The sequence below is a fragment of the Hemiscyllium ocellatum genome, chromosome 39 (genome assembly GCF_020745735.1).
Source record: "Hemiscyllium ocellatum isolate sHemOce1 chromosome 39, sHemOce1.pat.X.cur, whole genome shotgun sequence".
Lineage (NCBI taxonomy): Eukaryota > Metazoa > Chordata > Chondrichthyes > Orectolobiformes > Hemiscylliidae > Hemiscyllium > Hemiscyllium ocellatum.
Genome location: NC_083439.1, coordinates 28,109,123 through 28,136,144, shown reverse-complemented (window position 1 = coordinate 28,136,144; position 27,022 = coordinate 28,109,123). Strand labels below are relative to the sequence as shown.

The 27,022-nt window shown below is 42.1% G+C and overlaps 1 long non-coding RNA gene across 1 annotated transcript in view; it reads left to right on the top strand.

Moving 5' to 3' along the window:
- The window catches only part of LOC132834199 (uncharacterized), a 36,404-nt gene extending 11,078 nt beyond the window's left edge, over positions 1–25,326 (top strand). Inside the window, exon 3 of the long non-coding RNA XR_009647150.1 lies at positions 25,246–25,326. This is a non-coding gene — a long non-coding RNA (uncharacterized LOC132834199). The remainder of the gene's footprint in view (positions 1–25,245) is intronic.
- Positions 25,327–27,022: the final 1,696 nt, after the last annotated feature.

Here is a 27,022-nt window from a genome sequence, read left to right as displayed (position 1 = left end):
TTGAGTACAATTCTGCTGCTGTTAGTGGCCTATAGCATCTCATGGATGCACAATCTTGAATTGCTAGATCTGTTTGAGGTCTATCCTATTTAGCATGGTGATAGCACCATATAACACAATGGAGTGCATTCTGAATACAAAAGCGGGACTTCATCTCTACAAGACCTGCGTGATGGCCACTCTTATCAATACTGTCATGGATGGATGCATCTGCAACTGGCAGTTTGGTAACAATAAGGTCAAATATGTTTTTTCCGTCTTGTTGGTTCCCTCTCCACCTGCCGCAGACCCAGTCCAGTAATTACGTCCTTTAGGATTCAATCAGCTCAATAAGTGGTGCTACTGCTGAGCCACTCGAAGTGGTGGACATTGAAACCACCTACCCAGAATACATTTTGCACCCTTGCCACCATCAGTGCTTCCTCCAAGTGTTGTTCACCATGGAGGAGTACTGATTCATCAGCTGAGGGAGGACGGTGTGAGGTAACCAGCAAGAATTTTCCTTGCCCATGTTCAACTTGAAGCCATGAGACATCCTGACATGCACAGTAAATGTTGAGGGCTCCAAGGTCAACTCCTTCTTGATAGTATACCACTGTACTGCCACCTCTGCCCCTGCCAGTGGAACAAGACATGTCCAGGGATGGTGATGGTGGTTTCTGGGACATTGGCTGTCAGATATGATTCCGTGAATATGACCATGTCAGGCTTGACTAGTCTGTGAGACAGCGCTGCCAACTTTACCTCTAGCCCTTAGATGAGGAGGACTTTGCAGGGTTGACAGGGCTGCTTTTGCCATGGTCTTTTCAGGTGCCAGATGGTCCATCCAGTGTCATTCCTTTGAGACTTTGTAGCGATTAATACAACTGAGTGGTTTGCTGGATCATTTCAGAGGGGAATTCAGAGTCAGCCATGCTGTTGTGACTCTGGAATCACATGTAGACCAGACCAGGTGAAGACAGCAGATCTCCCTCCCTGAATGTCATTAGTGAAGCAAGTGGATTTTTCAGACAATCAACAATAGTTTCATGGTCATCAGTAGATTTTTGACTCCAGATATTTTTGAATTGAATGCTCAGGTGAGATTCAACCCCAAGTCCTCAGAACGTTAGCTAGATTTCTGGATTAATCGTCTAATGGTAATACCATTAGGCCATTACCGAGTACAATAAAATACCAAATAGTTCATAGAAACTTTGGATCAATTCCTTTAATAGTTACAACTCAGTTGATATTATTGCATGACTGGAAAGGGAAGAAAACAGCCAAAAGTGTAGTGTGTAACTCTAACTCAGCCATCACATCCTCTCCTTGCAGAAGTCATTCATTAGATATTGCAGTGGGTATTTATCATGTCAGAGGCAGTCATTTAACAGGAATTGATTTCTTTTCATAGAAAATATTGTTTTGGGTGTGTGAATCTTTGCAATAGCCTGATACAGCTCAGTGTTGTTCACTACCAGGATTGAGGTTCTCAAACTTTGACAACTATTTCTCCTATAAGATTAGATCTAGTGAAGTTTCTGAAAAAACACCAAGACAGCTCGGGAACAGTTGCAACTAAGTAGGGTCACATTGCACCTTCTGCATCATCAAATCTATTGCATAAAGGTTCAGTTCAAGGAGGACAAAGCTCAGCAATGCGGATCTTTCTCCTGCCATGGAATCATCAACCTGTCAGGTACAAAGTAAAAGGGAGAAAATTAAACCTGAGGGAGAGGCTCTATCTAAAGGGTTGTAATATAATATGGCATTCTCAAAGCAGCAGTGCCAAAAAGAGTTAAGACTCTTCATGATTTCAATTACTGGACTGTGTCAAATGCCAGCCAAAGACTTGAGGGTCTCCTTTGTGACTAGACCTGGTCTGTTTACAGTTTTGTAGGTTACAGCTGCCTTGAACCTTTTTTGTCACAAGATAATTTCAATCACCTGCAAAGTGTATCTCGGCCAACAGCTGAAGGACCATTCTGATCAATATTCAAGGTATTGCCTGTTTCCGAGGGATATTAAACTTGTCAATCTCCACAGAAGTTTGCAGCAGTAGTTTCAGAGACAGCTTTGATTCATCAGCTCTGCAGGCTTTCCTAATATCCTGGGCATCATTTACTGCATGCTCACGGAAGTTAGGCTATTCATAGTCAATCCCAAGGCCTCACCTCCTTGCCATTCCATCAATATACAGATGGTCTGTGACGCACTAACTGACAATGCACAAGCACTGGGATCAACACATGACCCCTTCATTCTGAGCTCATTGCTTTTAATTCAGAAGAGAAATTCACTATTGTCGGACTGCAGGCAGTTCCAGGTGTCATGCTACACCTTAAAACTGCAGCACTCAACTTTATTGTCACAAACCAGTCAAACAAAGACACGCTAAAATAGCAGCATTGACCATGTAATTGAGTTTATGCAGTGACTATGTATTTTGCATTTAACATATGGGATGGAATTCCCTATATGAAACAAACTGGATGAAAATGTTGCGTTTATACCTATTTCCAGCAACTTACATTTTTGTTTCTGCTTCCCAGCACCTGCATTTATTTGGTTTTTATTTGTTTACTCATTTCTGATGTATCTTCTAAAGATGCATCAATCATTATAGATAGATTCAAAGATAGCAGCCACTGTGTGTTTAGAATCAATACAGATGCTTCATTTAAGCAATAATCACTATTATCATTTGTAATCATAGTGAGAATGAATTGATGGTCCTCAAATTTCTCAAGTTGTAGTTAAATCAGACAACACAATCCAATCACAGTTGGTGAACCTGCAAGCATATCCATAGCACCTATGTAGTGGGGAATTGAATATTTAGGTTAGAATGGCAGAGCAACACCTGAATTTTGAAGCACTGATGGGCAAGACGTGAGGCTTTACATTGCTGGGTGGACTGGGGTGCAGAAAGACTACATCTTCTGCAATCTTGGGGTGGCACGGTGGCTCAGTGGTTGGCACTACTACCTCACAGCGGCTGGAACCCGGATCGATTCCCACCTGAGGCGACTGTCTGTGTGGAGTTTGCACATTCTCTCAGTGTCTGTGTGGGTTCCCTCCATGTACTCTGATTTCCTCCCACAATCCAAAGATGTTCAGATCAGGTGAACTGGTCATTTTAAATTGCCCATAGTGTCAGGTGCATTAATCAGGGATAAGTATAGGGTGGTGGAATGGGCCTGGGTGGGTTACTCTTTGAAGGGTCAGTGTGGACCTGTTTGTCCAAATAGGGCCTGAACAAAGTCTACCTACCACTTGAACTGATGTGAGGCTTTTTGATTAGATTAGATTCCGTACAGTATGGAAACAGGCCCTTTGGCCCAACAAATCCATATCGACCCTCCAAAGAGTAACCCACCCAGACCCATTTCCCCACCCTATATTTATCCCTGATTAATGCACCTGACACTATGGGCAATTTAGTGTTGGAATTTTCCAGTTGGCTACCAGGAGGTGTTGGGGAACTGTGCAGATGCCTAGAGGTGGCTTCACTCCCTGTCCACAGTAGTCCAGCTGAGCTTGTATTCATGAGGCAGTAGAAGGTAAGTTATATCATGAGACTAGACAAACACCTTCCCACACATTCTGAGCTAATCCTAATAATGTGCCAGTGAATGGGGTCACCTGTATTCCATAGCTCAGTAAATAATTCCGTGTCAGCTAGGCTTGTTAGCAAGTCTATCAGCCAAGATAGTAAGCATTAGGAGCAGACACAGGCAGTTCAGTCCCTTGAGCCTGCTCCGCTATTTGATATATTCATAGCTGATTTCAGCTTGGCCTTAATTTCCCTTTTCTGCCTGCTGTCCACAACCCTTCAACCCATCATGAATTACTTGCACTTTCACACTCTTACCCTCTCACTCCCTCTCACTTCTCTGGTCCCCTATTGGCCTCTTGACTTCAGGGCTGAGCTTATTTGAACCACTTTTTGAACACCAGTATTTCCACCCAATCTGAGCTTCCAGCCCAGTGGAGATCAGAAGCCCATATTGAAAATCCTGTCTGTTACTGTGATTTTCTGATTTACAAAGATCCAGTGTAGAGAACTGATTGCAACCCCCCTAAGCATTATCCAGTTTGTATCTCAATTAAGATTTGATCAGGTCCAGAGGCTTTTTATTAATGGGGTAATAGATTGATGTTGCTAAATCTCTCTGTCATCTAGAATCGTTGATTTAATTTATTCTATTTAATTGAGAAGAAAAAATTATTTTTGATTGAACAAAAATTATTCAAGTTCCCTGGTGAGAATGTGGAATCTTCCTGGTGATGAATGGACTGCTTGCATTAAAAGAATAGCAGTATCAAACCTTCTTCACAAGGTTTCCAAAGTAATCACAGGGAGGGAATAATGGATATACAAACTAAATACAACATGCTCAGAAAGATCAGATATTAACATAACAGACAATGATGTAAATGAAGACATGGCCAGAAAGAAAGCTAAAATATAAGTAGGACTTGCTAGAAGCATAAAGAAAAAATGTACATTTCATGACCTCAGCTCATACAAAAACACGTTGGAGCCAATTAAGTCCATTTAATGTAATAATGTTAGAAACAATGCATTTACAAAGAGACATGGCACTTTGCTACATTTTGTGAAAATAAAAGACACGGGAATGTTTTTGTGTATATATCAGAGTTCTTCTAAGTTTGGGACATTATCGAAGGTGCTGACCATTCCATTTCCTTTCCAGATGTTTTTGGAGCATCTTCTGTTTCCTCTTGTGTGATCATTTCTTGCCTCTTTAAATCTGCAGTTTGAACTTCCACTGCAACAAGAATTAAAATATGTCAAGTTTACTCAGCAGAAACAGCTCAGCTGATGATAAGTGACTAGATGTGCGGCCTCTGCATTTATTTAACTCACAGGAATTGTTTATTGCCTCATAAAGTCAGTAACTCTGACATATATCACTTAAATTAAGCTTCTTATTACTGTAAAAATGTAGGGATGATATCTCACCTGCACTGCTGCTGCTCTCAAAGAATGATTGTAAAAATGTGGTGGTCTTTCATTTCTTGATAGTCCTGTAACTCTCAGTGGAGCTATTCCATATTATCTGACAGCATTTCATGACATCATCCAAGGCAAAGGACATTAAAAGGACAGAATACAAATGAATCTTAATGTTAACTTCATCCTTCACTCTTCCTGCTGGAAATGGGTTTGCTTCTTTCTGAATATCTCACGGACCTTGGCAAAGTGTCAACAATCACAAAAGCAGCACAACTAAGGCAATAGGTTTCTTGACGTGACTTTTCTGAACACCGTTGCTGCTTTGAATGGATGGGGAGCCAGGAACACTCTTCCATTGTTACAAAGGTGATAACATTTGATTTTGGTTAAAAAAGGATCAGTCACCTCTTTCACTGGGAAAAAAAGTTCAGTGGGATGTATAATGAACTCCTGATTCAATAGTGCCAACTCACATCATCTGTTGACTTTGAATTTCACTTGTAAAGTCTTCGGAAGCAGGAATTTGGAAGATGTTCAAACAGAAAGAAATGCCATGAAGTTTGTGCTTGTATCACCAAAAGGGACATTATCTTTGGAAGCAAACACTGTCCCTGAAACAAATATCTTAGCTTTTCCAAAGGCCTCACTTAACAATGTAATATTGCACCAAGATGCTAATTTGGCTGCAGATTGGCTTGAAAAGAGCTGATGTGACATTCTTTCAGATCTCGTTGTAATTCTTCTGTGCGTTTTGACCCACACAGGGGTTCCCTAATTTACAAACATCTGATTTAAGAACATTTATGCTTACAAATATGATCTCATATCAGGGTATAATTTTAAAGATCCTGATCATCCACTTTATATTGTCCTGTATTGCATTCCAGTTTGTGTCCAAATCGACTTGCATGCAGACTCGAGAACGGAACCTATTCACAACCCAATGAGGGCCTGTCGCCTGAAATATCAGACACCACTTTATGCATTTCCCACTTACGCTGTAAATCCAGTTAGGTGCCACATCATATTTTGAAGTCTGTTGGTGATCAACATATAATATGGCAGATATCTTCTTTAAGCTCTCCTGCTCACCTTTCCTGGCACTGGGAGTGGGCCCCGTGCAGAACTGCATTCTCCCATAGTGTAAAGTATCCCAGACTTGGCTTAGTCTGTAATAAACTCTCCACCCTGCGTTGCAGAGCAGATATTGATTTCTGATCAGCAGCTGCAGGATAACTACAGACTCAACATCCAGTCCAGGGGAGGCAGGTGAAATTTTGACTTGACTGAAATTGTTAGCAACACAAGTGAATTACATGCTGGCAGTCTCTGCATAGTTCTGACTGCACATAAATCAACAGAATATTAATTCTGACATCTCATTAGAGAAGACCAATCTGTGAAGGCCCTCAGATTGAGAGTATAGTGAGTGGATCAGCTGGAGAACGTTTATAAAACAGCTTTTAGTAGTGAATGATGTAACAGCCCTGTATATCATCACTCAAGCAATTATGTCTGCAGAAAATATTGCCTCATGGCTTTTTTCACTCTAGTAATTCCTCTGAGGGGCCTTTGCGAATTTTAATAAGACAACAGCATAATGTTTTAACATAGTGCTTGCTTTAAAGAGTGCACCTTAAGTGCAAACTGTATCTACTAACAGTTGTTCTAAAATTTCCTCGTGTGGGATTGTTCACCAACAATCTGTTACCAAAATGCAATAATCCAGCAAGATTACATCGACTGACTTTCCAAAACCCATTCTATAAGGTGTATATACCAAACATACTTTGAATTTACTTGATTGTTTTGATTTTTGATATAGATTTGAAGTTGAAATGAAATACCTTATCCGCGTTCTGTGGATTAAAAATGTAAATCATGAATCCTAATATAATCACTTCATTGAAAAATGCACAGAGTTTTTAAAAAATAGAAAATATTAGCTGTTGTCCATCTATAATAAAAAGCATTTCAATAGTAGAATAATATATCAGTCAAAGGTAACCAGAAGGTACTCAGCTTTTCCAACAACTTCTGTTTTTGTTCATAATCTGAAAGCTTTGGTTTTAAAAATAAATGAATTATGAATAAAGATGAGTAAACTACACGTTGCACGACCTGTCAGGGCCATCCTCTCTCAACCAGCCAACAACTGAAGGAATCCCTCGAATAAATGGGATTTATAGTCAGTTTTATTGCCAGGCCTGTGCTTTCACTGGTGAGCGAAATTGCATCCTTAAGATCAGAGATGAAAGCAAATGACTCATCACAGTAATTAACACAAATACCACAGAGGAAATCACTAAAATATGGTGTAAAGCAATAGTTTTGTTAGCAAGTGGTTGAAAGTCGATTAAAAACTTTTATCTTTAGACACAGCCACATTTGCACTGTTCTCACCACACCCAGCACCCAAAACCCCTTCGACCATACTTGCACAGTTTAACACATTGGCAATAAAAGCCTTGGGGAACAAGGAGACAGTCGTGATATCTGAATTATATCACATGTGACTAGGAAAACAGTTTGACTATGATCCAATGTCACTTCTCTATCTTGAAAGAGAAGAGCATTGTAATTTCATATTTACATAGTCTGTAAAAGTGACCTTTCAACTTTTTGATTCGGAAGCAATGAGGTAAAGCATTGCACTGTACATAAAGAGTTTATCCGATCCGTTTAAGGTCTCTAATTATATTAATTATCTTAACAGCAAGCGTGAAGATTATTTATGATGCATGAAACTTATAGACTTTTAATTGTGTTTCTATATGAAGTGGGGTTTCCATAATTTTCATAAAATCTGGTAGCAGGGTGGTGCTTATCAATTGAATTGCTGACTCATGTTTTAGCATAAATTAATAGTTTATCCTGATCTCCTTTTATAAATGTGGGGTGGAGGACTTTTTATATACAGTACTTGTTTTTAGACATTGATTTCCTTTTTGTTCCCTTCGATCTTCTCCCGACATCACTTGACAATGAGGGATGCAACACAATCCTGACCCTTATCAGCCTGTAGGTGACCTCTGACTTTTCCTGCAAGAACTCTGACCCTAATCCTGACAACTTGATTAATTGTCCAGTGTTATGATTTATGAGTATCTCCTCAGCATAATTAACAGGCAACAGGTGGCTGAACAAAACTTTAGCTTAATAAGCACTTAGTTCAATGCTTCCCTAAATTTTCAAACAATGAAGGATTATAGTCAAGGCCAACACATTTTGCTAATACTCCTCCCAAGAAAAGTAGAAAATGGAATAGGCAATTCAGTCCCTTGAGCCTGTTGTACCATTCACTTGGATCATGACTGATCTGTATTTCAACTTTATCGACCTGCTTTTGCTCCAGATGTCTTGGTAAACTTGCCTCACAAAGATCTGTCAACCTGTGTTAGAATCTACTTGTTAATTCCTTCACACATCTCCACATTCCCTACTCATCCATCCACTCATTCACTCACCCACAGACTTATCCATACACCCACCCATGTATCACTCACTTCTTCACCTTTTAACCTATTCTCCCTCTCACTCATTCACTCACCTACTCATACACTCACTCACTTACTAACTCATCCCTCACTTACTCACACCCACATCGTTCACCACACCCATTGCCTCAACCCTCATCCATTTAGCCAATGCACAGCCGTTCACTTATCCATTGAAAGCCTTTGAAATTTTCAACACGTCTGAATAAAGATGATGTAAAACGCCGTATTGCTCCTCTTCAACACTGTGCTTTGACTGTGGCAATGCCTTGCTAGTGTTGCAGGGACAAGCAATCCCAGGTGAAAGGATGCAAAACTGTTGTCGCTCAGTGATCTTCACGATTAGATTGCCCCAGTATCACTGTCCACTAGAAGACTTGGATCATTTCTCTGTCAATCTTGTCAACAACCTGAATAACGGATGTAATTTTTCTCACTAAGCTGGATGGTTCGTTTGCAAACTTTCATCACCATACTAGGTAACATCATCAGTGAGCCTGCGGTGAAGCACTGGTGGCATGGCCCACTTTTTATTTATGTGTTTATGTTTCCTTGGGTTGGTGATGTCATTTCCAATGGTGACATTATTTCCTGTGGTGATGTAATGTCCTGTTCATTTTCTCAGTGGATGGTAAATGGGATCCAAGTCAATGTGTTTGATGATAGAGTTCTAGTTGAAGTGCCATACTTCTAGGAATTCTTGCATGTGTCTCTGTTTTGCTGGTCCGAGAATGGATGTGTTGTCCCAGTTGAAGTGGTGTCCTTCCTCATCTGTATGTAAAGATACTAGTGAGAGTGGGTCATGTCTTTTTGTGGCAAGTTGATGTTCACGTATCCTGGTGGCTAGTTTTCTGCCTGTGTGTCCAATGTAGTGTTTGTTACAGTTCTTGCAAGATATTTTGTAAGTGACATTAGTTTTACTTGTTGTCTGTACAGGGTCTTTCACATTCATGAGCTTCTGTTTTAGTGTGTTGCTAGGTTTGTGGGCTACCACGATGCCAGGAGGTCTGAGTAGTCTGGTAGTCGTTCCTGAGATGTCTTTGATGTAGGGGAGAGTGGCTCGGGTTTCTGGACATGTTTTGTCTGCTTGTTTGGGTTTGTTGCTGAGAAATCAGTGGACTATATTCATTGGGTACCCCTTCTTTTTGAATACAACTATACAGGTGATTTTTCTCTGCACTTTGTAGTTCCTCTGTGCTGCAGTGTGTGGTGGCTCATTGAAATAATATTCTAATGCAGCTCCGTTTGTGGATGTTGGGGGTGATTGCTTCTGTAGTTCAATATTTGGTCGGTGTGTGTTGTTTTCCTGTGTACGCTGGTTTGAAGTTCCCCATAATATAACATAGTATATCACACTGTGCCTCTGGCCTCCAACTGAGCTGGGTGCCACAGGGTTCATAGTTCCTTGAAAGTAGAGTCACAGGTAGATAGGATAGTGAAAAAGGAGTTTGGTATGCTTTCCTTTATTGGTCAGAGCATTGAGTCTAAGAGTTGGGAGGTCATGTTGCTGCTGTACAGGACATTGGTCAGGCCACATTTGAAATATTGCATGCAATTCTGGTCTCCCTTCTATTGGAAGGACGTTGTGAAACCTGAACGGGTTCAGAAAAAACTTACAAGGGTTGGAGGATTTGAGCTATAGGGAGAGGATGAAAAGGCTGGGGCTGTTTTCCCGGGAGCATCGGAGGCTGACGGGTGACCTTATAGAGGTTTATAAAATCACGAGGGACATGGATAGGATAAATAGACAAAGTCTTTTCTCTGGGGTGGGGGACTCCAGAACTAGAGGGCATAGGTTTAGGGTGAGAGAAGAAAAATTTGAAAGGGACCTAAGGAGCAACTTTTTCACACAGAGGGTGGTACATGTATGGAATGAACTGCCAGAGGAAGTGGTGGAGGCTGGTACAATTGCAACATTTAAAAGGCATCTGGGGCTATGAGTAAGAAGGGTTTAGATGGATATGAGCCATTTACAAGAATGTTGCCGGTTCTGTTTCTGTGCTGTACATCTCCATGACTCCAAGTCTGTGCAACATTCTTCCCACAAAGCACCTACACTAAAACAGCATGACTGCATCTGGCCAAGCAGCTCAAGGCCTGTCTGGTTTCAAATCAAAGCTGATTGTCTAAGGATTGCTGACATAAATATTCCTGCTGTGCAGTTTGAAAATTGCAGGGTCTGGTTAGATTTAAACTTGGTTTCTAAATTTCAGGTTTTTTATCCATGCTCTTGGCAAAATGTCAACATTTCTGTCACAATCGCGAAAGTCATAGGTCACCTGATCACATTTCCCTCCTGTTGACTTGGTAAGTGCCAAGATATTTGAATTATAGCACTACCTAAGCCATTTCGCAGGTAATTACCAGGTTTCCAGGTGAAAGGGCCAATTACACAACACTAACTAACACTATCTTATGATAAAAAAATTCAAGAAAAATGAAGAAAATATTCATCAGTTTATTCTTAAATATTGCACAAGTAACGACATGCATGGTAGAATCTGTAAAACAGTGATGATCAATTTATTTATAAGTTGTCTGGGATCTTATAAGTAATAAATTAAAGAACCTGGTGTTGGCTGAGCAGTGTTCTGTGCATTCACATTCAGGAAGTCAGTGAGTCGCCAATTCCACTGAAAAACCTATTCTACTCAGGCAGTTATATACATTAAACCAAATAGAATGAATAATACAGCTAGGGTTAATAGGAAGTGAGTCCAAAGATGGATTTATACCTTTGTATCCCAATTTTGAGAGTCATCCCACCAATTGGTGACTTTGGTTTCTTTAATATGATTTTGTACTTGATCTGTCTTTTGGACTACAGTAGTGAACATTTTGAGTGCATTAGCTAATTGGGCCCACACCGATTTTAATTTTTCCAATGTTTCTGGTCGCAGTTCAATACCAGTTTCATATTTTTCCAAATAATCTTCGTCAAGTCTGTAAGAGTTTGTCACTGACATTAACAAAGACGTCATTTTTGGTGGACGTCAACAAGTTCCATTAGGTCTACCCCTGGCTGGTGTGTGGGGCCTAATGCAGAAAGTTGTGTTGTGAATGTCCTAGGTGAGGTTCCATTTTAATAATGTTTTAGGGAAGTTGTATGCAGTATTCTCCCTCCACCTTTACTCCACTGAGCTGATGTCAGTATCCATCATTTGGATATCTATGGTACTCTTTAAATTGCTACTTGCCTGAAAAACTGCAGAAGGGTTACACCCGTAACATCGACTTCTCTGCCTCTTGATGCTGCCTGGCTTGCTGTGTTCGCCCAGCTTCCAGCCTGTCTACTTTGGATTCCAACATCAGCAGTTTTTTTGTCTCCGTATACCACACAAGGCATGTTCATTTGAATATACAGCATAGGGGCTCACAATGACTTGTTTGGTTTGTTGACATTTATCCAGAGTGATGCCTACATGCCACCACCACCCCCCCCCCACCTTATTCCCCCGCCCCCTCCGTTTTTCAACAATGCCGTCATGTTGATCAGTATCATATCCAAACAATTGTGTGCCATAATATTCTAACCCACATTCTTTCTTGGAAAGTGCCAATATTTTTGTTTAGTGCCCATTTTTGTTTAGTGATGTTATTAGGATCCCAGCACCACCCTTTTTCCTGGGGTTGCCTCACAGACATCATCAAAACAGACCTTGGTTAGTTGCTATGACTGGCAATTCAAATTATTGGCATGTCTCTTCCTGTGGAACAAGTGCTGTATTTGTTCATCGCTGACCAAGGATAGGACTTGTCTTTTGCTAGCCTGCTCAAGGTTGTCCCTAGACTGTTATATCATCCACTGCCCACAGATGTTGCACAGGATTGGATTCTGCTGCCTGCTGTCATCATCTATATTTCCTTGGATGATTTCATTTATTCTCCTGGCATCCCTTCTATCACCATTACCAAGTGCTGACTGGCTTGATTCTCCTTTAATTTCTCTTTGGTGTCTTACCGATTATCTTGATTGATTTTATCTGAGGCCTGCTTAACTTGTTGGGTTAATATCCTGAGTTTCTTGTCCAAATTATCCTAATCAAAGTTATTGACTGTGGACACTCCTACTCTGTGAGTTATTGCCAAATAGTTAATTATGTCTCTTTCACTGCCTCCCGTGGGCCTGGTTCTGGCGTTACTTGTATCAATTCTCAATTCCCAATAAACTACATGTTAAATGTTTCTGAAGTTGTGGAGGAGACCACTCTAATATCTGAGTTCTGGACATGTCTAACACCACAGGTACCACTGGTGGATGTTGTAATTTAGAAATTGCCTGTGTATGTCTTGAGGTGGTTCTCAGACAGATGGATGGGTGCACTTACAGCTGGTTTTGGATTGTTCCTAGTTTCACATGCTAAGTGTCTACTATCCATGAGTTTTCTGGGACATCTTTGACCTAGATCCAATCTTTTCTCTGGACCAATTAAATGCACCCATTGGTTGAAAATCCCCACCAATCATCCATGGATTTGACACTTTTATAACAATGCCCTGTACTTCCATTTACTGTCCCCATACATTATTTGCTGATTGTTTTTGATTTGATTTGATCTATTACTGTCATGTGTACTGAGGCACAGTGAAGGGCGGCACGGTGGCACAGTGGTTAGCACTGCTGCCTCACAGCGCTGGAGACCCGGGTTCAATTCCCATCTCAGGCGACTGACTGTGTGGAGTTTGCACGTTCTCCCCGTGTCTGCGTAGGTTTCCTCCGGGTCCTCCGGTTTCCTCCCACAATCCAAAGATGTGCGGGTCAGGTGAATTGGCCATGCTAAATTGCCCATAGTGTTAGGTAAGGGGTGAATGTAGGGGTAGGGGTATGGGTGGGTTGCGCTTCGGCGGGTAGGTATGGACTTGTTGGGCCGAAGGGCCTGGTTTCACACTGTAAGTAATCTAATCTAATCTAAATTTAACTACTTTACTGGACGATTGTACTATACCAGCATATCGGAATAACAGAAGAGTGCAGGATACAATGTTACAGCTTTCGAGAAGGTTCAGAGAGAGATCAACGTTAACAATAAAGAGGTCCGTTCAAAAGTCTGATAACAGTGCAGAAGAAACTGTTCTGTTTGTATGTATTTTCAAACCTTTATATCTTCCTCCTGACAGAAGAGGATGGAAGAGAGTATTGGCATGTGAGGGTTCTTTGGTTATTTTGATTGCTTTCCCAATTCAGCGAGAAGTATAAAGGAATTCAATAGATAGTAGGTTGGTTTGTGTGAAAGACTGGGCTGTGTTCGCAACTCTCTATTGGTCTTGGGGAAGAGAGTTGCCATATTATGCTGTCATGCTTCCAGACAGGATACCTTCTGTGGTGCATCCATAAACATTTGGAAGAGTCTTTATGGACATGCCAAATTTCCTTTCCCTCCTGAGGAAGTAGAGATGCTGCTGTGTATTCTTGATCGTAGTGTCAACGTGGGTGGGCCAGGACAGATTGTTGGTAATCATCGTCACACCTAGAAACTTGATGCTTTCGACAATCTCAATCTCAGCACCATCGCTGTCCTCCACTCTGCTTCCTGAAGTTACATCTGTACATGACAGCGTGGTCCAGCAGACCCATCATTGCATTCAGCTGCTGTAGCAGGCTAGAGCTACATATGTTAAGATAGTTCTGTCCTGGTTTGACTGGCCTTCTGATGATGAAATACATGAAAACTAGAAGGACTGTCTGCTGCACATCACTCGACTCCTGAAAAAGGTCAAGGTTGCATCTGTCATTATTTTATTTAGCACCAGTATGGATTACCGTCCACACAGTACTCCACACCAATATACAGGCAACCCATGATCCGTAAACAAATGTTTGCCTCCCCTGTTTAATTTTGTTCTTAAAGAATTGGTTCCTCCCAAACCTTGTTCTTATTCAAAAATCATGAATTTTGGTCTGGTTCCAAATTCTCCTGATCTGTTTGTTGTCCTTTTGAAAGGCTTGCATTGCATTTGCCTTCCTAACTACAAACTGAACTGGAATGTCAAATGTAAGAGAATTCTCAACTCTGATTCCCAACTCCCTTCAGATTTCCAAAGCCTTTCCCCATTTTGAAACTATGCTATGCCTCTATTCGTCTTATCAAAGTGCACAACCTCACACTTTCCCACATTGTGTTCTATCTGCCACTTCTTTGTCCACTCTCCTAGCCTCCAAGTTCTTCTGCAGCCTCCATGCTTCCTCAATACTACCTGCCCCACAATCTGTCATTGTGTCATCTGCAAACTCATCAACAATCCCCTTAGTTCCTTTGTCCAGTTTGATAATGTTTAACATGAATAGTTGTGGTCCCAATGCTGACCTTGCAGAACTCCACTAGTTCTGCCTAACATCTGCCTACCATCCTGAAAAAGACCCCTTTATCCCCACTCTCTGCCTACTGCCAGTCATCCAGTACCTTGCTCCTAACACAATGGGCTTTTACCTAATTTAACAATCTGCTATGTGACAAAGACCTTCTGCAAATACAAAGAGATCTTGTCTACTTGTCTGCCTTTGTATAACTTGCTCATTCCCTCTGCAAAGAATTCTAACAAATCTTTCAGACATGAGCTCCCATTGATGAAGCTGTACTGACACAGCCCAATTTTACCAGACACTTCCAAGTACTCTACAATCTCATCTTTCATAATGGACTCTAAATCTTACCAAAGAGCAAGGTCAGGAAAACGAGTATATAACTTTCTGACTTCTGCTTCCCTTGCTTGTTAACCAGGGGTGCTACATCAGCCATTTCCCAGTCTACTAGGATGTTCCCTTACTCCAGTGATTCCTGAAAGATCACCTCCAATGTCTATACAATCTCCTCATCCATCTCCTTCAGAACCCTGGGGTACAGATCATCTAGTCCAGGTGATCTATCTTACCTTCAATCTTCAGCTTCCCCAGCACCTTCGCATTAGTGATGGCCACTGAATGCATTTCTGTGCCTTGACTCTCTTGAAATTCTGGTATGCTGCTGGTGTGTTTCACTGTGAAAACTGCTGGAAAATACCTATTCAGTTTAAGTGGTACTGTGTTCATTCTTGCCTCTCACTTACCCTTCATATATCTAAAAAGGTTCTTGTAATCTTCTTTTACATTACCAGTTAACTTACCATGATATTTCATCTTCTTCCCCACTTATTGCTTTTCTTGTTATCGTTTGCTGTTTTTTAAAAGGCTTACTCCGCTTCCCTCCAACCCCCCCCCCCCCCCTCAACCTCCAGCACCTCTGGCTTCCCACTAATCTTCACCAGGTTGTATGCTTTCTCTTTTGCTTTTATGCCGTCTCTGTCTTCCCTTGCCAGCCATGGTTGCCTTGTCCTCCCCTGAGTATGTTTCTTCTCCCTTGAGGTGAATTTCTGCTGTGCCTCCCGAATACACCCAGAAACTCCTACCATTGCTATTCCACCATCTTCCCTGCTCAACTCCCCTTCCAAACGACTCTGGCCAGCTCCTCTTTCAATTTTTTCTAGTTACCTTTCACTCACTTGCAATACTGTTACATCTGATTCTGGCTTCTTCCTCTCAAACTGCAGATTGAGTTTGATCATATTGTGGTCACTACCCCCTCAGGGTCCCTTCACCTCGGTAAATCCACCAATGTGATTTTGGTAGTATCCCAATAACCCAGAAACGCACGCAGGGAGCTAACATCTCTTGGGAGGGACAAATGAGATTTGGTCTCAATACATTTCGTTTCTTTCTCAAGTATTGTCTGCGGTATCGCAGTTCCCATGTGTGAGACCTGGGGCCTCATAATTTGTGCCTTCTTTGCGTTGACCTTTAATCTTAGATTGTTGAGTAGGGTTAATAGTTCGTTCAGTAATTCTAAATGTTTGGTTTTCATGACAGTCTGCAAAAGGAGTCAAAAAGTGGAGATGCGGTCAGGTAGAATCAGAGGATCAGGAGAGTCAACGTTTCAGGCATGAGCTCTTCCTGATGACACTCTGATTTCCAGCATCTGCAGTCCTCACTTTCTCCCAGTCTGCAAGAGGAGGTCATTTGCATATTGTATTAAGCAGTCCAATCAGAAAAGTGTTTCCACCCTTCAGCCAATCTCTGGGGAAAGATAGAGCGGGAGTTGTGGAAGCCCTGGAGCAAACACATGTATCCTGCTAGTTCAGGAACATCAAAGCAAACTTACACTGATGTGGAGGTGCTGGTGTTGGACTGGAGTGGACAAAGTCAGAAGTCACATGAGACCAGGTTATGGTCCAGCAGGCTTATTCAAAATCACAAACTTTCAGCAACGGCTGCTGAGCCTATCGGTTTGGGCATCTGCCAAAAGCAACAGCTTGCTGGGTCAAACAACAAATGACACCTCCACATAAGGCCCAAGCCTGGGATGTGTTCTGCCCCTAGTGGAGACCCACTAGCACGGCTGGGTGGTGACACTGCTGGGGTGGCATGATGGTTCAGTGGTTAGCGCTGCTGCCTCACAGGGCCAGGGACCCAGGTTCGATTCCACCCTCAGGCGACTGTCTGTGGGGAGTTTGCACATTTTCCCCATGTCTGTGTGGGTTTCCTCCGAGTACTCCGGTTTCCTCCCACAATCCAAAGATGTGCAGGTTAGGTGAATTGGCCATGCCAAATTGCCCATAGTGTCCGGCAAAGTGCAGATTGGGTGTGTAAGTCAGGAGTAAATATATGGTAGAGAAATGAGTCTGGGTGATTTACTCTTCGGAAAGTCAGTTGGACCGAAGGGACTGTTTCCACACTGCAGGAATTCTAATTCTAAAAATCACATTGCCCAATTTAAATTCTAAATAGTGTCTCTCTCTTTTGTAGGTGCCATATCAAACTGCTCTGGACGATCTTCCTACAGGTGTGCCATGTATTATTGAAATTACAGATGAGTAGTATCTAAATCACAGGATACCCCTGTGTCCAATAGGAGTGGCCTCCTACCTCACCTACGCCATCCCATATGGTATCACACACCCAGTGTGCAGAGGCTGGGCACCGTCACATTCTAGGCTGTGTATTTAATTGACAATACATGGCCTGGAGAGTATTATCTCCCTTGTTAAATTTACTGCAGCTTTCCTTATCGGTGCCTCCAGCTACAAGGTTCAGGACTCTCTGTTCTTGTTCCTATGGTGGTGCTTGTTGATGGGGTGCCTTACAGTCTCTGACAAAGTGGCCTGTACGCTCACAATTATAACGTTTTCCCAGTGGTCGCTGCAGTCGAAGGGAAAGTCTCTGCCTGTCCCAGTGGGTGGGGTGTATGAGAGTGGATGACTCCTGTAATAGACTCCCCTATTTCTGTCACTCCATTCGTTCTGCTGCATGGTCTATGGGGTTAGATTACAGTGGGTTTGGGGAAGTGGGGATGAGGTCTGCAAACTTCCCACCTTCACCTGATTTATCTTGCATCCCTTGGTCTGTTTTGGGTGCTGTAACTCCTGAACCTCTTTCTCCCAGACCCAGTTCATCATTCAAAATATCCAAGCCTCACTGTGAGCATCATCGATTGAGTGGAAATTCTCACACGCCTTCTTCGTTGCTTTGGTAACATGTGAAATAAGGGTTTGGGTCTTTGTGGTGCTATTAACACAGTATTGTTAGTAGGGCTCTGTTCATGTTGCCAATGACTCCTGTGAAGTGTGTCCACAGGTGCTTGACAAATGCAGTTGGGTGCTGTCCTTTCCATGTCTGCATTTATTTAATCTTTTCAGAGGTTCCCTCCACTGAAACCTATTACGGTCAGAACTGCCTTCTTTATGTCCACCAAAGTGCCTCCCCTTACATTCTGAGGACTGGAGAAAGCAGAATGGACAGCTGCGCTCAACAATATATTGTCCAGCCCATACAGGGCCCTGTGTGATATTTGTGGTTAAAGAATGCATAGGGGTCTCTGTGTTTTGAATATGGGGATGTTTGTAGCATTTTCCAAAGTTGGGTGACAGAGGTGATGAGGCCATTGATCTGACCATTCTGGTGGTGAAAGGGTTCGTTGTGGCAGAAGCAGGACGAAGAGGCTGCTGCACTGTAGTTCATTCTGAAACAATGTGGCCATGAGGGACAATACATACTTTAACCAGAGAATGCCAGAGAAGGTGGTGGATGCAAGGACGATTACAATATTTAAAAGACATTTGGATAAGTTCGTGAAAAGAAAAGGTTTGGAAGGATATGGGCCAAGTGCAGGCAGGTGGGACTAGTTTAGTTTGGGAACATGGTTGGTGTGAACTGGTTGGATTGAAGGGTCTGTTTCCGTGCTGTGTGACTTTTTTACTGTATGACTTGGCGAGGCAGTTCCAGGCCTGTCAGGATTGGATGGAAAGTTGGTTGTCCAAGGCTTCTTGAACACTGCCTGTTCCAGCTCTGCAGTTTGCAAATTTCAGAGTCCGGTTAGTTTTAGACTTGACTTTCACATTTAGAGTTTTCATCATGAAAAAATACCAATATATCTGTAACATCCCAGAGGCCATAGTCATCTGACCATATCCATTTATGCAAGACTCCCACCATATGGTAATGAGTAGAGTGTCTGTAGACAACTCCTTCTATAGTAATGCAGTTCCTTAATTTGAGTCATACTGATGTCACTGTTCAAATAACAATTGAACACTTTCTTTAATTTGTGATAATTGTGTCTTTTTTCTGTACTGATTCTGTTTTGTTTCCTAATTCATTTTTTTTACACTACCTAAATCACTGAAGAATTTTATCATACAAATTGCTAATCCATACTCTCTCAATGTCATATGTCCCTGATAAAGGGATATGTACCTACTTTCAATTCAGTGCAGAAGCAACAGAAGTTCTATAAAGTGCAGACCTAATTGAACAGTTCCATTTGAGCTAATAACGTATAATAAATGTGTGAGGGTCACTCAAAGTGACATATTTAATTGTAAAATAGTCTGTGACTGCATAGTAGAGATTGCCTCTTATGAAGTTATACTATGATTTGTAATGGCAGCCATGGAAATTAAGCTGCCCTTTCAGCACCAAGCTGTAACAGGCTGGTCAAGTCTGAATATTAGAATTCATCTCCTTACTTAGAATCAACAGTTCAACTTGTTGGCAGGGTAAGAGATGAATGCCGAGTACATTGAATGCATTCAACAAACGCTGATCTCAAGGTCATCACGCTTTGACTATAAACCCGAATTGATACATTTGTAACTTTGACATGGCAGACCAAGGGATCTGTAAGAATTTGAGATGGAAACTATGAGCTTTTTATCCTAGGAGAACAAGAGTTCATCAAGTGTCCTTATAATTCAGATCATAGAACAGACTGTCTGGTGGTTGGTCTGTCTTGTTAGAGACAGGTTTGCTTCCAAATATTCTAGGTAGCAACTACTATAGAGATTACTTTCTGTGTGTCACCCTGATGACCAGTTGCCATCAAAAGCTTCCTGTAGATATGCCATTCCTTTATTTCCCTGATGCCCATTGCTCAATATGGGACAATTCTGAAAAGTCTTCAAATGGTTGAAAAACTCTGTTTTTTTTGTTCAGCAATAACAAAACTGGGTTGAATAAAAAGCAACCAGAAGCTGCTATAATCATTCACCTTTATGCTAATATGGGTTTGAACTTAACCAGAAAGTATCAATTTTGTCAAGTTTTATGGAGAGATTTCTCAGTGGGCCCTGGTGAGACTTTTCACACCTCTGCTTATCCTCTCTTCCTTCTTGCAATAGGCAGAAATACTCACCACTACCAGGATCTCTTGGGATCCCTGGTACCAGTGCCATTTTAAAAGTCAGAGGTTGCTCTCCCCTTCACTGACCATGAATCCATTGTCAGTTGTTGTAAAAACCCATCTGGTTCACTAATATCTTTTGGGGAAGGAAACTGCCATCCTTACCCGGTCAGGCCTACATGTGACCCCGGATCCACAGCAATCTGGTTGACTCTCAACTGCCCTCTTGGTAATTAGGGATGAGCAACAAATGCTAGCCTAGATAGCGATGTCCTTATCTTGTGAATGAATATTTTAAAAATGTAGTGGGAGGGGAAACCACAAAAAATGCTCTGCAGAGCACATTATATTCAGCAACAGAAAATGTGAAGGAAAAGAAAACAAACAGAAGCTGTGTTTGCCTTCAGCAACAGATGGGGATTTTTTTCACTTCCAAGAAACAACAGATTTCTAGTCGATGAATGATTACTAACCCCAGCACACACTGACTGGAATTGAGTGTCAGTTAAGTATTATCTGGCTTCTAGCGCCGACATTGCTGCCCTCTATCACGCAGAAAGTGACATTCCTCCACTCATCTTGCCTGTGAAAGGCTGCTGCTGCTCTCCCAACTCTTCAGTCTCCATCACATCCCTTTTTTGCCAACTTCAGATGGGGAGAACACAGCATGGTCAGATTTTTTAAAAATTCATTTTGTAGGATGTGAGCATCAATGGTTGGCCAGCCTTTATTACCCATCTCTAGTTACTCTTGAGAAGGTGGCAACGAGCTGCCATCTTGAATCTGCTGTAGATTGTCCCACAATGCCATTTGGGAGGGATCTCCAAGATATTGACCTAGTGACAGTGAAGGAACGGCAATATATTTCCAATTTCAGATGGTGAGTGACTTGGAGGGGAACTTGTAGGTGGTGGTGTTCCCATATATCTGCAGCTGTTGTCCTTTAGATATGTTACATCCTGTACACAGTGTGCAGAAAGACATGCCCCGAGACCATCTCAAGCATTGGAACCTTATCTACAAGAGGCCTATCATCTGCTTCACTGTGACCCAGGTTGAAGTATGTGCTGCAATTATCTGTGCTCACCTTCATTCAGGGGGTTGTGTGATGAAGTCGAGTTGGAGTTGGACTGAAGGGTCTGTTTTTGGGCTGTATATCTCTATGACTCTATCTGCAGTCATAGAGTCATGGTGTCATAGAGATCTATAGCATGGAAACAGACCTTTCAATATAAATTTTCCATGCCAACCGGATATCCTAACTTGATCTAATCCCGTTTGCAAGCACTTGGCGCATATCCCTCTCAACCCTTCCTATTCATATACCCATCCATATGCCTTTTAAATGCTATAATTGTACCAGCCTCCATCTCTTCCTGTGGCAGCTCATTCCATACATGCACCACCCTTTGTATGAAAAAGTTGCCCTTAGGTCCCTTTTGTATCTTTCCCCTCTAACCCTAAACCTATGCCCTCTAGTTCTGGTCTCCCCCACCCCAGGGAAAAGACCTTGTCTATTCATCCTATCCATGCCCCTCACAATTTTATAAACCTCTATATGATCACCCTATAGCCTCCAAGGCTGCAGGAAAAATAGCCCCAGTCTATTCAGCCTCTCCTTATAGCTCAAATCATCCAACCCTGGCAACATCCTTGTAAATCTTTTTTGAACCCTTTCAAGTTTCCCAACATTCTTTCGATAGGAAGGAGACCAGAATTGCACTCGTCACCTTTTTCCTGGAATCCTTTGCTGTTCATGAACACAGCTATGTGTCGATGTGATGTGTATTGAGTCTTTAGTGTCCTGCAACTGAGGGAAGGCAGCTATGTTGGCAAAGCCTCCAACCCAGGCAGCAGCACTGACCTCGCCATGAGGAAATGAAATAAAATGAAGCAGTGTGATATATCACAAATCACATTCGTGAAAGCCTTGATGTGCCTGTGGGTCGGTGGTTTGAAATCCACGGTGGAAGTAACCAGTTGCATGAAACCTTAGTGCAGCTGACAGCCACCAGGATTGGACAGCCATCCACTGCTTCATGTCCCCGAGCCCACACCAGCAGCTGACAAGTTCTGTGACAGTGTTCTGAGACATCCCCAGTCTATGCCAGCACTGTGCCTCACATATCTGGAGAAAATGGAATTGTGGATGATAGCCTCTGGATCTCCTGCTCCTCCTGTGCATCCTGAGGGGACATGCAAATACAAAGTCGTCATGTGGAGGCTGCTTAGCGGCTGCTGGAGATTGCTGCTGGTACCAGGCTTACTGTGGTTGCTCCATTTCTCTTTATCTTTGATGCACCTCAGCAACAGTGAGAATTACTCTTACTGTGGTCTGATCAATTGGTCACTCTGTCAATGAAGGTTTGTGGGGGCTACAAGAAATAAAACAGGTCCTTAGTATTGTGGACAGTCAGCATTCGCATCACACGCAAATTATGGGTTAACATATTCCTCCAATTAGTGGGACATGGATAACTGTGACAAGGAGGGCCATGGAACATCTCCACATGGACCTTTGTCATAGTGACCTTATTCTACGAATGTAGCACTAGTCACGCCATGCAAACACATAAGTTCTTTATGATGACTGATACTGAACCCTCCTACCACCATATCACTCAAGAAAGGCAGCATTCCATAAAAGAGCATGTTGACAAAGACCATGCGAGAGGAAATAAGCTCCATAACCCTTGAGTAGTCCATGAGGTTTTGGATTTGCTGACTGTAGGTGCTATTTTTAAGGTTACCTGGGATTACTTCTGCTTCACAGGGCTACCTGTCTTCAATCTGCAATGACCAATGACATGGTCAAGATTATCAATGACCAGGATTTGTATCTCAGACAGTTGGACACTGCCAGCATTTCACTTGCATGAGTTCTGATCATGAATGACTTCAACCTTTGCTGTGAAAGTGCCTGATTTACTCAATTGCTCTTTGAAGAATCTGACAGGTAGAGCCCGTGAGCTGAGACAGGGGTACAAAGACTTGCCCTGTCAATTTGGTGGTCATAAACATTTTCCATTTCCAGTGGTCATTTATAATTCCCATGAGTACAGAAGGCAACACAAGTCACATTTGGCACAGTGAGTCATAGGCTCCGCCTGGTCATTAAGAGACCTCCTTGTCATAGGATGCTCCGAACAACATCCCACCTACAGACCCTATCTCTGTAACCCTGCATTTCCCATGGCTAATCCTCCTAACCCACACATCCCTGGACACTGTGAGCAGTTTAGTATGGCCAATCCACCTAACCTGGACTGTGTGAGGAAACCAGAGCACCCGAAGGAAACTCACAAAGACATAGGGAGACATGCAAACTCCACTCCTGAGGCTGGAATCAAACCTATGTCCCTGGCACTGTAAGCAGCAATGCTAACCACTGAGCTGCCGTGCTGTCCCATACATTCCTTATTTCTTGCGATCTTTGTTAAGCCCATCAGGGGTGAGCCTCACATGTTCCCACACACCTCTTTGAATTGCAACTTCCATTACAAACATTACCCCCGTTGCACTAGCCCTCCATAGTGGTCATGGCAAGCATTGTACTGCACTGACTCTGTGTCAAAGACAAGTGATTCTGACTATCATTGCCCTCCACCTATCTTCCACCCCGAGGGAGATACCCTGTGCTCTCCTATGTTATTGTCTCCCCGCTTATATGTTGAGCTCCTCTGCCCCTCACAATTATTATCTCCTCTACGTTCCAGCATTCCCACAATTAAATTCCCAAGCTTCCCGACATTCACTGAGCTGACCCCCTAAAACTAACCATGATTCACCACCTCCAAGCCCCAGTGATTTGATCAGACAGCCTCTGGCTGAGGGGGGGGGGGGGGGGCGCAAGCACAAAAAGCCCTTGTTTAGGGATTGTGAGCATTCCAAGTAAGTACGAATTGAATGAATCCAAAGAGAGCAAGCAAGGAGCACTGCAACGCACTGTGTTCCAAGCCTTGAATTGGGAGCCTGTCCCTTCAGGCACAGGGTCCTGGCAGTAGCATTATGAATTGTGACAGTGTGTTGCAAAGTATAGCTTTGAAGTATATTGTAAATAAGGGTGAGAGAGGGTTCAGAGGTTGGTCGTTCATTCAATAGGTGCAAGTAGGCCTCTCCTCACTCACTAGCAAGATTCTCACCTCAACAATCAACACTTCATTGGAGAATCAGACTTTTTCTTCTTGGCATTGAAAATCTAATTTCTGCTGATTGATCCAATTTTCCTAATAGAGGTGGCAATGACCACATCATTCAAGGGCTGGGAGGAATCCACCCATGATTTTGATCGTGCATCTTCTACATCGGTTTCTGATATCCAAGAAACAATGTCCTATCCTGAGCTACCAGCTGACTCACCACAGTAACTAAACAGTATTTTAGTATGTACAGCCAGCACCTTCATTAAAGTTGCTCATAAAACACTTTTGGCAAGAGTACACTGCATTAGATACTTAATTTAACAGTATGCACCTTGATTTGTAATTATTATTATTTTCTATCTGTGTCAGTCAAAAAGTATGATTCTGAAAACTGAACCTCTTCTTAAAATGTCTGCTCCTGTACACAAAATCTTAAACTTATCTCAAGGCAGTAAATAATAACAAGTTTTCAGTCCAACTCAATAACAAGACAGCTTGTCTCAATGAATCTGATTTTGACCCCACCTCTTTTCTGTATACTTTTTCATTCTGTCCCATGACTAACAAGTTTGATTCTACAATTCTCGAGGTGTTGGTGATTGAATGAAGTTTAATTTCTATGCAGAAATTAAACTTCATTCAATCACTGTGAGGTGGTGCACATACAGTAGCATTGCTTTTCTTTAGCACATTTTAACCAAATTCCGGAAATTTTAAACACAAATTGAAATTCAGTGCCAAAAAGGTCCCACAATCTTTCATGTTTGTTTAGAAAACATCACATCAGATGAATCTGCTACAAATCCAGGCAAACCTTCAGATTGAATTAAACAGCGTTGGGATTGGGCCATGGGCTTCCGCTCATTATGATTGATTTCAGGCCTCACTGGAAGATAAATTAAAGTGTTTTAATTGAACACATGGACACAAATAATATATTGTAAAATGTTATCTGTAAAATGTTTTCAAATGAATTTTTAAAAAATTTCCAGATACAGTTGTCCCTCCGTACCGGCAGGGGATATGTTCCAAGACTTATTGCAGAACCCCAAATCCACGGATAGGAGCGAACCCATTCACTTCAATGGGAAATTTACCTTCGCGGCAGCCCACCATCCCTGGTTCCGGAAAGTTCCCTATAATATGTTTGGGCTGAGGTAAACCGCAGGTAACTGAAACCACAGAAAACAATTCCGCGGATACGGGGGGGGGGGGTGGGGGGGGGGGGAGTGGAGGGGAGCGGTTGCTTGTATATTAACCATTTTACATCAGTATAACTTGCAAAGGCTAGTGTGTGTTTTTCAAGTCATTGGGATTGCATTATCCACAGGCAGTAGATTGGCTTGTGACCAGAAATTTTTGATTTTTGTCATAAATTCATCTTTAGCTGTATTAATTAACCAATGTAGGATTCTTCAATATCAAAGTAATCATTTTCAAAGCAAATCTATGAAAAAAACTGATAAAAAGAAGTAGTAGATGTGTTTCTTGACAGATTTTGTGTTTACAGAAATACAAATGAGCTTGAGTAGACATTTGAGAGAAAAGAAGAAACTTCTCAAAATTGATGCATTTTTACATGTGTCTCACTACAAAACAAACCTAACATGTATCTTTAAAACTACTCTTATTGCCAGTACTGAAGTCAATGGTGAGCATTTAACACTGTAATGATTGGAATGAGGTCAGTCAGGTGGACATCATAGAAAATACATCTGAAAGAACTGCGGATGCTGGAAATCAGAAACTTGAACTGAAATTTCTGAAAAATCTCAGCAGGCCTGGCAGTATGTGTGAAGAGAAATCAGAGTTAACATTTTGGGTCCAGTGACTGTTCCTCAGAATTCTTTTGCACATCGACTGAGAGGGGGATGAAGTGGAACTGGGGATCAGTGCAGTTCTGAGCCAGTGATGCTGTGCTGTTTAAGAACGAGTTCAAGAGCTTGCATTTGACAATGCATGGCACTGAATGTGGATCTCAGCATGCAGTGACAATAGCTGTCTGTGGAACATTGAACATCATAGAGATATCTATGATCTTGGGTGGATTCAAAGCATGAAAAATAAAACTTGAGATGGAATCCACATGGGGTGAGTCCAAGCTGGAGGCAGTCACTGAGGAATGTAATGTGGCCGTGGAAGTGAGTTTTAGCAAATAACTTTTCAAACACCAAATGCAACAGCAGAATTAATGATGATGGGCAGTAAAAAGCTAAAAAAAAACCTGCCAGAGAGAGTAGCAGAACTTCTTCAAGGTGGGCATGCTTAGAAGAGATGTGGTGGTGAGTTAAATACTGCATACCATCTCATAGAAATTAAGTGGCCTGATTAGGGCTTGTTATCCTGGTCCAATCAGGGAGCCCTGGCTGATAGACATAAACAGAAGTGTCTGAATAAAGATTCGTACACCTTGTGTCTCTCACTGTGTCTCAAACCTGCACACACACACCATGGGTGCTAAGGAAAAAAAAAAGCACTACCGCAGTTAGGCGGTAGTGAGGGGAAATAAGAAAAAAATTTTTAAAAATAAACAGAAGTGTCAGGGTACTGTTAACTCTAGGAGCTGGCTCTGTGCAAGCTTGACTAGTGTCAGATACAAAGAACGAAGAACAATACAGCACAGGAACAGGCCCTTCAGCCCTCCAAGCCTGTGTCACCACATTTGTCCCTTCCATGCTAAAACTGTCCTCACTTACAGAATCATTATCCCTCTGTTCCCTTAATATTCATATATTCACCTACCTGCTTCTTAAATACTGTGATTGTGTT